The following is a 9,750-nucleotide window of genomic DNA, read 5'->3' as shown; positions in this document are numbered from 1 at the left end:
GCAACAATGGCTAGCATCACCCTAATAGATTTTATGTTAGCAACTGGTGAGAAGGTCTCATCATAGTCAACTCCGGGAGTTTGAGTAAAGCCCTTCGCCACCAATCGTGCCTTATACGTGTGCACATTCCCATCCACGTCGGTCTTCTTCTTAAAGATCCATTTGCACCCAACCGACTTACGTCCGGGCACATTGTCAACCAAATTCCAAACTTGGTTGTCATACATGGACTGAATCTCGTTGTCCATTGCCTCTTTCCATTTTACAGACTCTGGGCCTGCCATGGCTTCCTAATAGCTATTAGGTTCATCTAGATTTATTAGTGTACCATCACTAATATACGTGTCCCCTTCGGTAGTAATATGAAAGCCATAAAATTGGGGTTGAACTCTAACTCTTTCGGAACGTCTAAGAGGTAAGGACTCGTCAATTGGTTCAACTGGAGTTTCCTCCTCGGGTTGAGCGCCAGTGTTAGAGGTTCCTTCATCGCTCGATTCTTGAATCTCTTCAAGATCGATTTGCCTCCCACTGACTCCTTGACTTATGAGTTCTCGCTCTCGGAAAACCCATCTCCTCGCAACGAAGACAACATTGTCACTCGGTCTATAGAAGAGATATCCAAAGGATTTCTGCGGGTAGCCGATGAAAATACATCGCTCACTACGAGGCTCGAGATTTTCGTGAGTTTCTCGTCTTACAAAAACTTCACATCCCCAAACCTTGATATGTGCTAACGAGGGAGCTTTCCATGTCCACATCTTGTGAGGTGTTTTGGCAACCTTCTTTGTGGGGACTCGGTTAAGGATATGGGTGACAGTTTCTAAGGCATACCCCCAAAATGAGATAGGTAGTGAAGCACGACTCATCATAAAACGAACCATGTCTAACAGGGTTCGATTACGCCTTTTCTGCCACACCATTCAACTGCGGTGCCCTAGGTGGCGTCAATTGTGAAACTATTCCGCATTCCTTGAGATAGTTGTGGAATTCAAGACTTAGGTACTCTCTTCCTCGATCGGATTGAAGCATCTTGATTTTCCTGCCCAATTGATTCTCCACTTCATGCTTGAACTCTTTGAACTTTTCAAACGTTTCTGACTTGTGCTTGATTCAGTAAATATACCCATATCTACTATAATCATCGGCGAAAGTCACGTAGAAGCGGTTCCCATCCTTTCTGGTGGATCTAAAGGTCCCACACACGTCGGTATGTATGAGATCCAATAAACCCTCACCCCTTTCACAAGTGCCAATGAAGGGTGACTTGGTCATCTTTCCAAGTAAACAAGATTCGCATGTGTCATCTTCCCTAAGGTCGAATGACTCCATCACTCCATGCTTTTGAAGTTGGGCTATGCGCTTCTTGTTGACATGTCCAAGACGACAATGCCACAAAGATGTTTTATCCATACTATTAGAAGAATCCATATACAACACATCATTTCCTAGGTTATCTACAACCATAACAGTTTCATAAATTCCATTACAAGGCATTGCTTCTAAATATAAAACACCATTTTGATAAGCATAAATCGAACCATTCTCATTATTAAATGAATATCTAAATCCGTGTCTAAATAAACCATGAAAAGAAATGATGTTTCTTGCCATATCTGGCGAGTAGCAACAATTATTTAAATCTAAATTTAATCCATTACTAAGCACTAAAGAATACACTCCAATCTTGGTAACAGGCGACGATCTTCTGTTCCCCATGATTAGATTTATTCTTCCAAGCTCCACATCCCTATTTCTTCCTAGCCCCTGCAAATCAGAAGAAATGTGGTAACCACACCCTGTATCAAGAACCGAAGAAATAGCATGAGATGAATCATTAGATTTAATTGTGTAAATACCTGCGAAAGATGGCTTGATCTTTCCATCCTTGATGGCTTGGAGATATTCTGGGCAGCTTCTCTTCCAATGCCCTATTTTGTGGCAATGATGGCACTCTGCCTCCTTTGGGTTTGGGTTGGGCTTAACAGGATCAACCTTCGTCCCACTAGAAGAGGAACCATCTTGGGACTTTCCCTTGCGGTGGTTCTTAGAAGAAGCCTTCCTCTTCTTGCCCCTTCCCTGCCCAATAGCCAAAACAGGAGCAACGGATGGATTGGGAGTTGGTGCAACATACTTGTCCTTTAGGTTGCTCTCCGCAGTCCTTAGGAGCCCTTGGAGTTTTCTTAGGGTGACCTCTTCCTTGTTCATGTGGTAGGTCATCCTAAATTGGTTGTAGCACGAGGGCAAGGAGTGAAGAACAATGTTGATAGCCAAATCTTCCCCAAAGTTGACATTTAACTTGCGAAGACGATCGACATACCTTTGCATCTTTTGCAAGTGCATGGTTAGAGACTCTCCACTTCCCATTTTAGCAGTGATCATATTCGTTATGATCTCATAGCGCTCTTGCCTCGCGCTTTGGTGATATCTCTCCATCAAGTCTAGATGCATCTCATAAGGATACATGTCCTGATAGGACTTTTGGAATTCGGAGTTCATTGTGGCTATCATGATGCAATGGACTTTTGTTGCATCACGTTCATGGGTCTCAATGACATCCATTTCTTCGGGAGTAGCAGTTTCTGGATTGATCTTCTCGAGCTTTTCATCGAGAACATACTCATTGTCCTCGTAACGCGCAATCGTGCGAATGTATCTTATCCATTCACTAAAGTTCGATCCATCGAAAGTCACTTTTGACAAAGGCTCATTAGCGTGAATGAGCTAGTAGCAGTGTTGTTTGCGTTAGACATCTACAAATAGAAAGGAACAAAGTTGATTAGAATTAAGTCCCTAATTAACACCCAAAATGAAAATTTAGGGCTAGGATCCAACAACATTATTTACACATTAGAAAAGGGATACCGTAATCCAACATGCAAATAATTTGGAGGTAAGTGAATGACGATTCACTAATTCTTCACCATGAAAAACATAAGCTTAAGTTTTAAATGTATTGAGAATTCCTAGTTTTGTTTGAGATTCATTGAACCTTTCAATGGTATGTTTAATTCTCGATATGCCCCTCTAGTTTGTGACTGGGATGACAAGGATCACACAGCGGGTGTGAATAACCATGCAAATCTACATGGTGCCTTGATTGTTACAATCACCTATTCGATGTTTCGGTAAACCACACATGTTCCATCAAACTATGACAAACAATGAATCACCCTTTTCTAACTTTGCTTCGAACCAATTAGTGTGCCGGTTAACCACACACGCTCCACTAACTTCTCAGCAATGGTGCAAAGTGTAATTTCATGGGATTGCATCAATTCACTTTTCCTAAAGTAACAAAGATTGGGAAATTTATAAAACACGTTTAGTTACTTTATATAGATTCATTATACTTATTAATGAGAAAAGGTTTGGCATATCCTACCAGTTCGGCTAACGACCCTCCACCAGTCAAGCAAGCGGTGGGTGTGAGTGTACACCCATTAAGCGTCATTTTATAGGCAGCAACCTTGTACCCACCATATAGACCGGCTTCGTGAATGAGGCCTACTAACAGTAATATATATATATATATATATATATATATATATATATATATATTAAACTTGTAATCATATATTAGTATAGTGTTGAATTTTAAACTTGTAAAATTCTAGGGTTTGAAATTTAAATTATTCAAATTAAACTTTTAATCACAAAACTTAAATTTCAAAAATTGAGGACAAGTTTAAAACTTCTCAAAACATAAGGATCAAATAGCAAATAATATAAATCAACTAATTACATTATCTCAACTTGATCTTATTCAATATTAGTTGCAAGACAATCCACCAATTCAATTAAAATAATCAATTATTATCATATAAGGAAATTATTATTCAACTAATTGGTAATTATCTTTTGTTTGGTCAAGAATATACTCATATATTTGATTAAAATCAGATTTTAATGACCCAAAACAGTTAAGGCAAGTATCCTCAAGAAAAACAGCAAGAAATCCCGAAACTGCCTCCTTCTGACGCTCGAACTCGCCGAGTTGAAGCTACTCTCCGATTCCACAAAATCGAATTTTTTTAAGCAATAAGCAATCAACCAATGCATCAATTCAATGGAAACCAATCAAAGCTTTGATACTACTGATGGGTTTGAGCCATAAGAACTTTCCTATGTGCACATGCAAACACTAATTGCTTGGATCTAGGTTTCTCTAATTGAACATGCATTTTATCCAAGACTTACAATACTAGATCTAATGTAAACAATTGAATCTAGTCATATGAATTAGGATCTAGAACAATACCTTGGATTACTTGCTTGATACTTCTTTTTGGAGCTTAGAGTCACAATTGTCACTCCTCTAATGGCTTACAAACACCAACTAGCAAGAGAATGATCTTGAGAGAGAGAGAGAGAGGAGGGTGAAAAAATGGCTCTAGGGTTCCTTGCCTTCCATGAGTCCCGATTTCCCTCACCCAAGGGATCTATTTATACTATGAGCTATTAGAGTTTCACCTTTAACCCTAATTGAATAACTTAGGCCCTAAGCAATCCAAGATCCTCCTAGATACTAGGCTTGGACGATTTTATAGTCTCCAAACCCTAAAATCCGTCCACCCTTATATCCATAAGGATACATAGCTCAAAACACAACTATCACACATTTGACAGTTTATGCCCCTTTATTCAATTAACCTCTTTAAGTCACCAAATTAATTCTCAATTAATATATGACTTATATTAATCAAATAACATTATTATTCCTTTAATATATTATTCTCATAATATATTAACAATAATATTTCTTCTCTCTTAACAAATCATCCTGTCAAGTTGCTATGGTGAAGGCAACCCAAAATGACCATGCATAACCGGGTCAAGTACTTACCAAAGATAGTTACAGCGTTAGACACTAATCCAACATAGCGCCCCAAGTGTGACACCTCAAGTGGTTCACACAACACCATGAACACTTAGAATAACCTTGAGAATAAGGATACTTTGGTTCTCTCTAGTGAAATCGGCCAGCCCTCTTAATGTACCCACACTAGTGCCAATTTCACCAACCAAGGACATGACCTTTCATTTCATATGATCCATGGGTTAAACACTCCATGGACTATCCATGAAAGCTTAGCCCAACCTAAATGAACTTGGCCCACCACACATATATATTTAAGAGTCCATATTTAATTAGTTCCTTTTGATCACTTAATTAATTATAAATTAATTCTTAATCAATACTAATTAAATAATATGATTATATATTAATATATTAGAACTTATAATATATTAATATAAATCATTCGTATCCTTTTTCCTCATCTTGTCCATCCAATTGTTCCAATGCCATGCAACCCAAATGCACCATGCTGGGTCGAGTCAAGTCTTACCAATTATAGTTATTGACTTAGACATTAATCCAACAGTCTCCCACTTGGATAAGTCTAAAACTATTATTGCAAGTATGACTTCATAACCCGACTAGCAATCGTAGCTCTCAAAATCTTCTGTCAAACTCTGACCTTGGCGATGAACTTTGACCTTTGTCAATGACTTGTCCATTAGATAAGGGATCATATATTCCTCCATTCTAGATATCATATGGACTGAGACATGGATTATAAATCATTCTCTCTGTCCATTTTTTGTTTCCCGATTTCCGATCTATGATGACTGACTGATTGAACATATCAAATCAGTCCTGGCTTGGCCAAGCACTCAAATGTATCATCATTAAATCATCGAGCGGCCCACAAATATCACTTTTATCCCGAACGTAAAAGGAATGGATAAACTTCGACTCATATGTCTTGTTCTACTACTTGTTGAATCATACACAAAGGCACATTTTATAACATCGAGTTACCAATGCGGTTTCGTGCAATCAATGTATAACAAACTCATAGTAACAACTCATATCTCTAGGTTTGAATAATATAAGATATTATCATCTCATGATCACTCGTGATAAAATCCATGAAGTGATTCCAATTAGCGTGGGTTGAATCCAATACTCAGAACTTATGAGCACTCATGAGTGTTGTAGCACCACTTTGTCCAACAACTTAGACCTCTACAAGCCAACCCATGACAGTCTTGATTCATATCTACTTCCAACATGTGACCGACTGTGGATGGTTTGAATAACTTAGTCATTCGGGAAGAATAACCTAGTTTATTATGGAAGTCAAAACATGCAAAGTGAAACACAAGAATAATCGAATCCAATATGGTCTCAGAACTTATGAATATAAATGGAACACTTTTTATTTATCACCATATTGATTACCCATCATTCATCGCATACTGTTTCAAACTATCAACTTTATACTTGAATTAAAACAATAGTTATCCCGTGCTCCAAGCATGTGCATTATGTTTTTCTAAATACTAGTCATGCCATACACCAAGTATGCATACTAAGTTTATCTATGATCTTTACTTTGTGAAAGAGATCGATTGAACATAATTCCAATGATTCTCATTTCACATTCCCAATTCCTTACTGCAAATGCAAGAATTCCAAATTCAAGCCATTTACTGAAATTTGTTAGATTCTAAACTTATATGCATTGATCCTCTTGTAATGATTATGCACAAAGTCACAAAGACTTGACAACAAACATTACAGAGCATTCTAAAGGAGAACAACTCTTTGGAAACATCCTTCTTGCATTAAGTTTCCTAATCTTACACATATTTATTGAACAACTTCCACCTATGTGATCATTTCCATATTCCCCTTTTAACTATCACTTCTGAACAAGAGTTGCCTCTTTTCAGAATATGTCAATATGATCCTTCCAAAAATTAACACTATACTTCCAATTGTTCCTGAGCAATGAATCTTTGGTAAACCTTAGATTGTCCTCGACAATTGCTTAATCCTTTTAGTCATATCTAATTCTAGACCTTTTCCCTTCTTAATGCCCCAGACATTTGGAAAGTTTTAGAAAGGATGAATATATCACATGTAATCGATCCTATATCCGAAGCATATGGGACACGATGCATGACGTCTCACATAAAGACTAAACCAGTCTTTTGCTATAATATCTCCATTTCAATTTGCCAAGTTCTCTTAATTCAGATTATGAAAAGGGATGTCGTAATCATAATCGAAATTTAGAACGCAAATAATGGACCCATATATAGAACTTTCTTATGTTGAGCCATTCCAACATAACACTCATATATATACTTGACTAAATTTGATTAAAATCTCACGATCTAAGCTTATAGATTTGAGATGAAATGTAATTTCCTCTCCCTAAATTATAGCAAAACAACTTTTTCAACCTATGCAGCCTCACGAATTGAAACTTTTGTTTTCTATAATTAACATTGCTAACTTGCAATACTTATCATAATTATCATGCTCCCACTAACATGATGATTATTAGCATAACATTGATGCTCCCACTAGCTTTGACATGTACTCAGAAATCAGTTGGACTTCCTACCAAAGTTCAGATTTCTGATACTAGGTTGTTTTGATAAAACTTTATCAATATCATACACCTTAACTTAGATAGCTCATAGGTGTGTCTAAATAATTTTAGAACTATGAAAAGGGATGTCGTAATCATAGTCTCAATTGTTTAGACCTTTTGCCATCTGGTTCAAATCTACTTGGTGGAAGTGTTTCCTCACCATCATTTTCATGAATCGGAGAGAAACCTTATGACCCTTCGATTTTATGGTGTGTGAGTTCCTATACATGTGAATTGTCAAAATCATAGTCACAAGACAAGGATAATGACAAATCCAAACACATATGTACTGAACTCAATCTTAATTTCTTTCCACCTGGCAGCTCAATGGCCTGCCATTGCTTCCAAGTTGTTATGCAACCTATTGAGAACTCTAAGAGCTCATATGCAAACCCAACCTTAACCGGAATGGGCACAGAAATAGAAATATGTCAACACGATAGGTTATAAGCCTCACGTCGTGTGCTAGTGTCAGACTACAAGTTTTTATTCTTGATTAGATCTTGAAGTAATTTTCAGGATCTTTAAGACTCCCACTGTCATCTTGACATATAAGACTATCTTGTCAAATATTCAAGAGATAGTGCGGATTCTTTATTAAGACTCACACAATTGGCCTAAGTTGGTCGTTGTTTTATCCAAAACATCACAACTTACCAATTTCGAATGTACAAGAGTAGGACACTTTTACTCTTACATTTGACTATTGTTAAGAAACCTTCCTTTAAGATATGTCACTCAACTTACAATCTTGGAGTATGACTCTAAGAATTTTTTTGGAACGAAGTATGACTCATCTTCTTATTTAATCATTTCAGCAATTCTTGATTTCTCTTCTTAGCCATATGAATGCACTAAGATGTCTTTAGAGGACTAATTGTGATATGATTTATAAATCATTAAGATGATCACAAAACCTGATACTAAATTACTCTCCCATCTTTTCAGATTTGAGACACTTTTATCCTTCTGCCTAATTTGATTCTTCTCATTCGTTCTGCCATACGCTGAAAATTTTCCAATGATTCAGAATTATACTTAAGCCTGTAAGTATAACCATATTTACTAAACTTTAGCAAATCATGACGAATAGTCTTATCGATCTGTTGTGGTGGACTTGACCAGTGCACAAGAATGTGTACTCGATCCCTTAGTCCTTCACTTGACTCACATATACATGTGAACAAGGAACTAGTCTTAATTTTTCCAAAGATGAAAGTTCTAATTCATCATACTGTACAACTTATATGATTCCAAATTTCTATCCAACTGAAAACTTGGATGATGAGAAGCTTTCCTTATTTGGTAAATTTAGACACTACCACAAATGAAAGAGTCAAATCAATATTGCTAGAAACATACAAACATCAAGTTTTCATAAATGCCATTGCAAGGAGATATAAAATAAAGTAAAACAAACTTTTATTTATTTATAAAATGCGGAAAAAAACTTTTCCTTACAATGAAACTTTAAATGAAAACTATGTTATTACATATTTGCTAGCAATCTATCATAACTTCTAAGAGTAGCTCAAGAATCCGATCTTCAATCAAGCGATAGAAATCCATCTTCGCGATCAGATTCAACATTCTCTTTCTTTAAGTTTCCTTCACTTTTTCCTTAGTTTCTTAAAACATCAACATGTGAACCAGTCACATCATGTAATAAGAATCTCATAATAGAAACTTAATCGAGTTAGATAGTGGACTTTACCAGAAGTAGAGTAAAACTTATTGACTTTACTAGCCTTATGATCTTTCAGGTAAATTTGGTAGCTTCGCAACCAATGCCCTTTCCTTTTGGCAAAACATATGGAATCTTTGGGAATGGTGCATGGGACAATCTCAGACTTAGCCTTTCTCTTTACCATTTGGTCAACCGAGTTGACTATGGCCAATCCCTTTCCATTGAGAAGAGAATGCTTTTTCTGGATTTTCAGTGTCACCATTGCCAATGTCCATAAAGTTTTGGGAAGTCGATATTCTAAAAAAATTTGCTTTACTAGCCTTCCAAATCATTGATGATTCAGCAGCACCAAGCAAATAGATAAGATCATCAAGGGTCTTATCATAGTCTGTTTCATCGTAGTGCCAAAGGAACTCACTATATGACTTAGAAAGTGATTGAACATACAACTTTCTTAAGACTTTGACACCCAACTCTACCAGCTTGTCAATATGTGACTTCATCTCCAAGAAGTGAGCACACATAGACTTTGCTTGCCATTAGGGCTTGAATGACCTTGAACTTGTGGGTTAGGGATAATAATTGGAGGAGGTGGAGGAAGTGAAGTTCCAA

This window comes from Lactuca serriola, chromosome 8 (genome assembly GCF_051521515.1).
Source record: "Lactuca serriola cultivar US96UC23 chromosome 8, Lser_US96UC23_V15, whole genome shotgun sequence".
Lineage (NCBI taxonomy): Eukaryota > Viridiplantae > Streptophyta > Magnoliopsida > Asterales > Asteraceae > Lactuca > Lactuca serriola.
The sequence above is the reverse complement of the archived record's forward strand: the minus strand, read 5'-3'. Positions refer to the sequence as shown.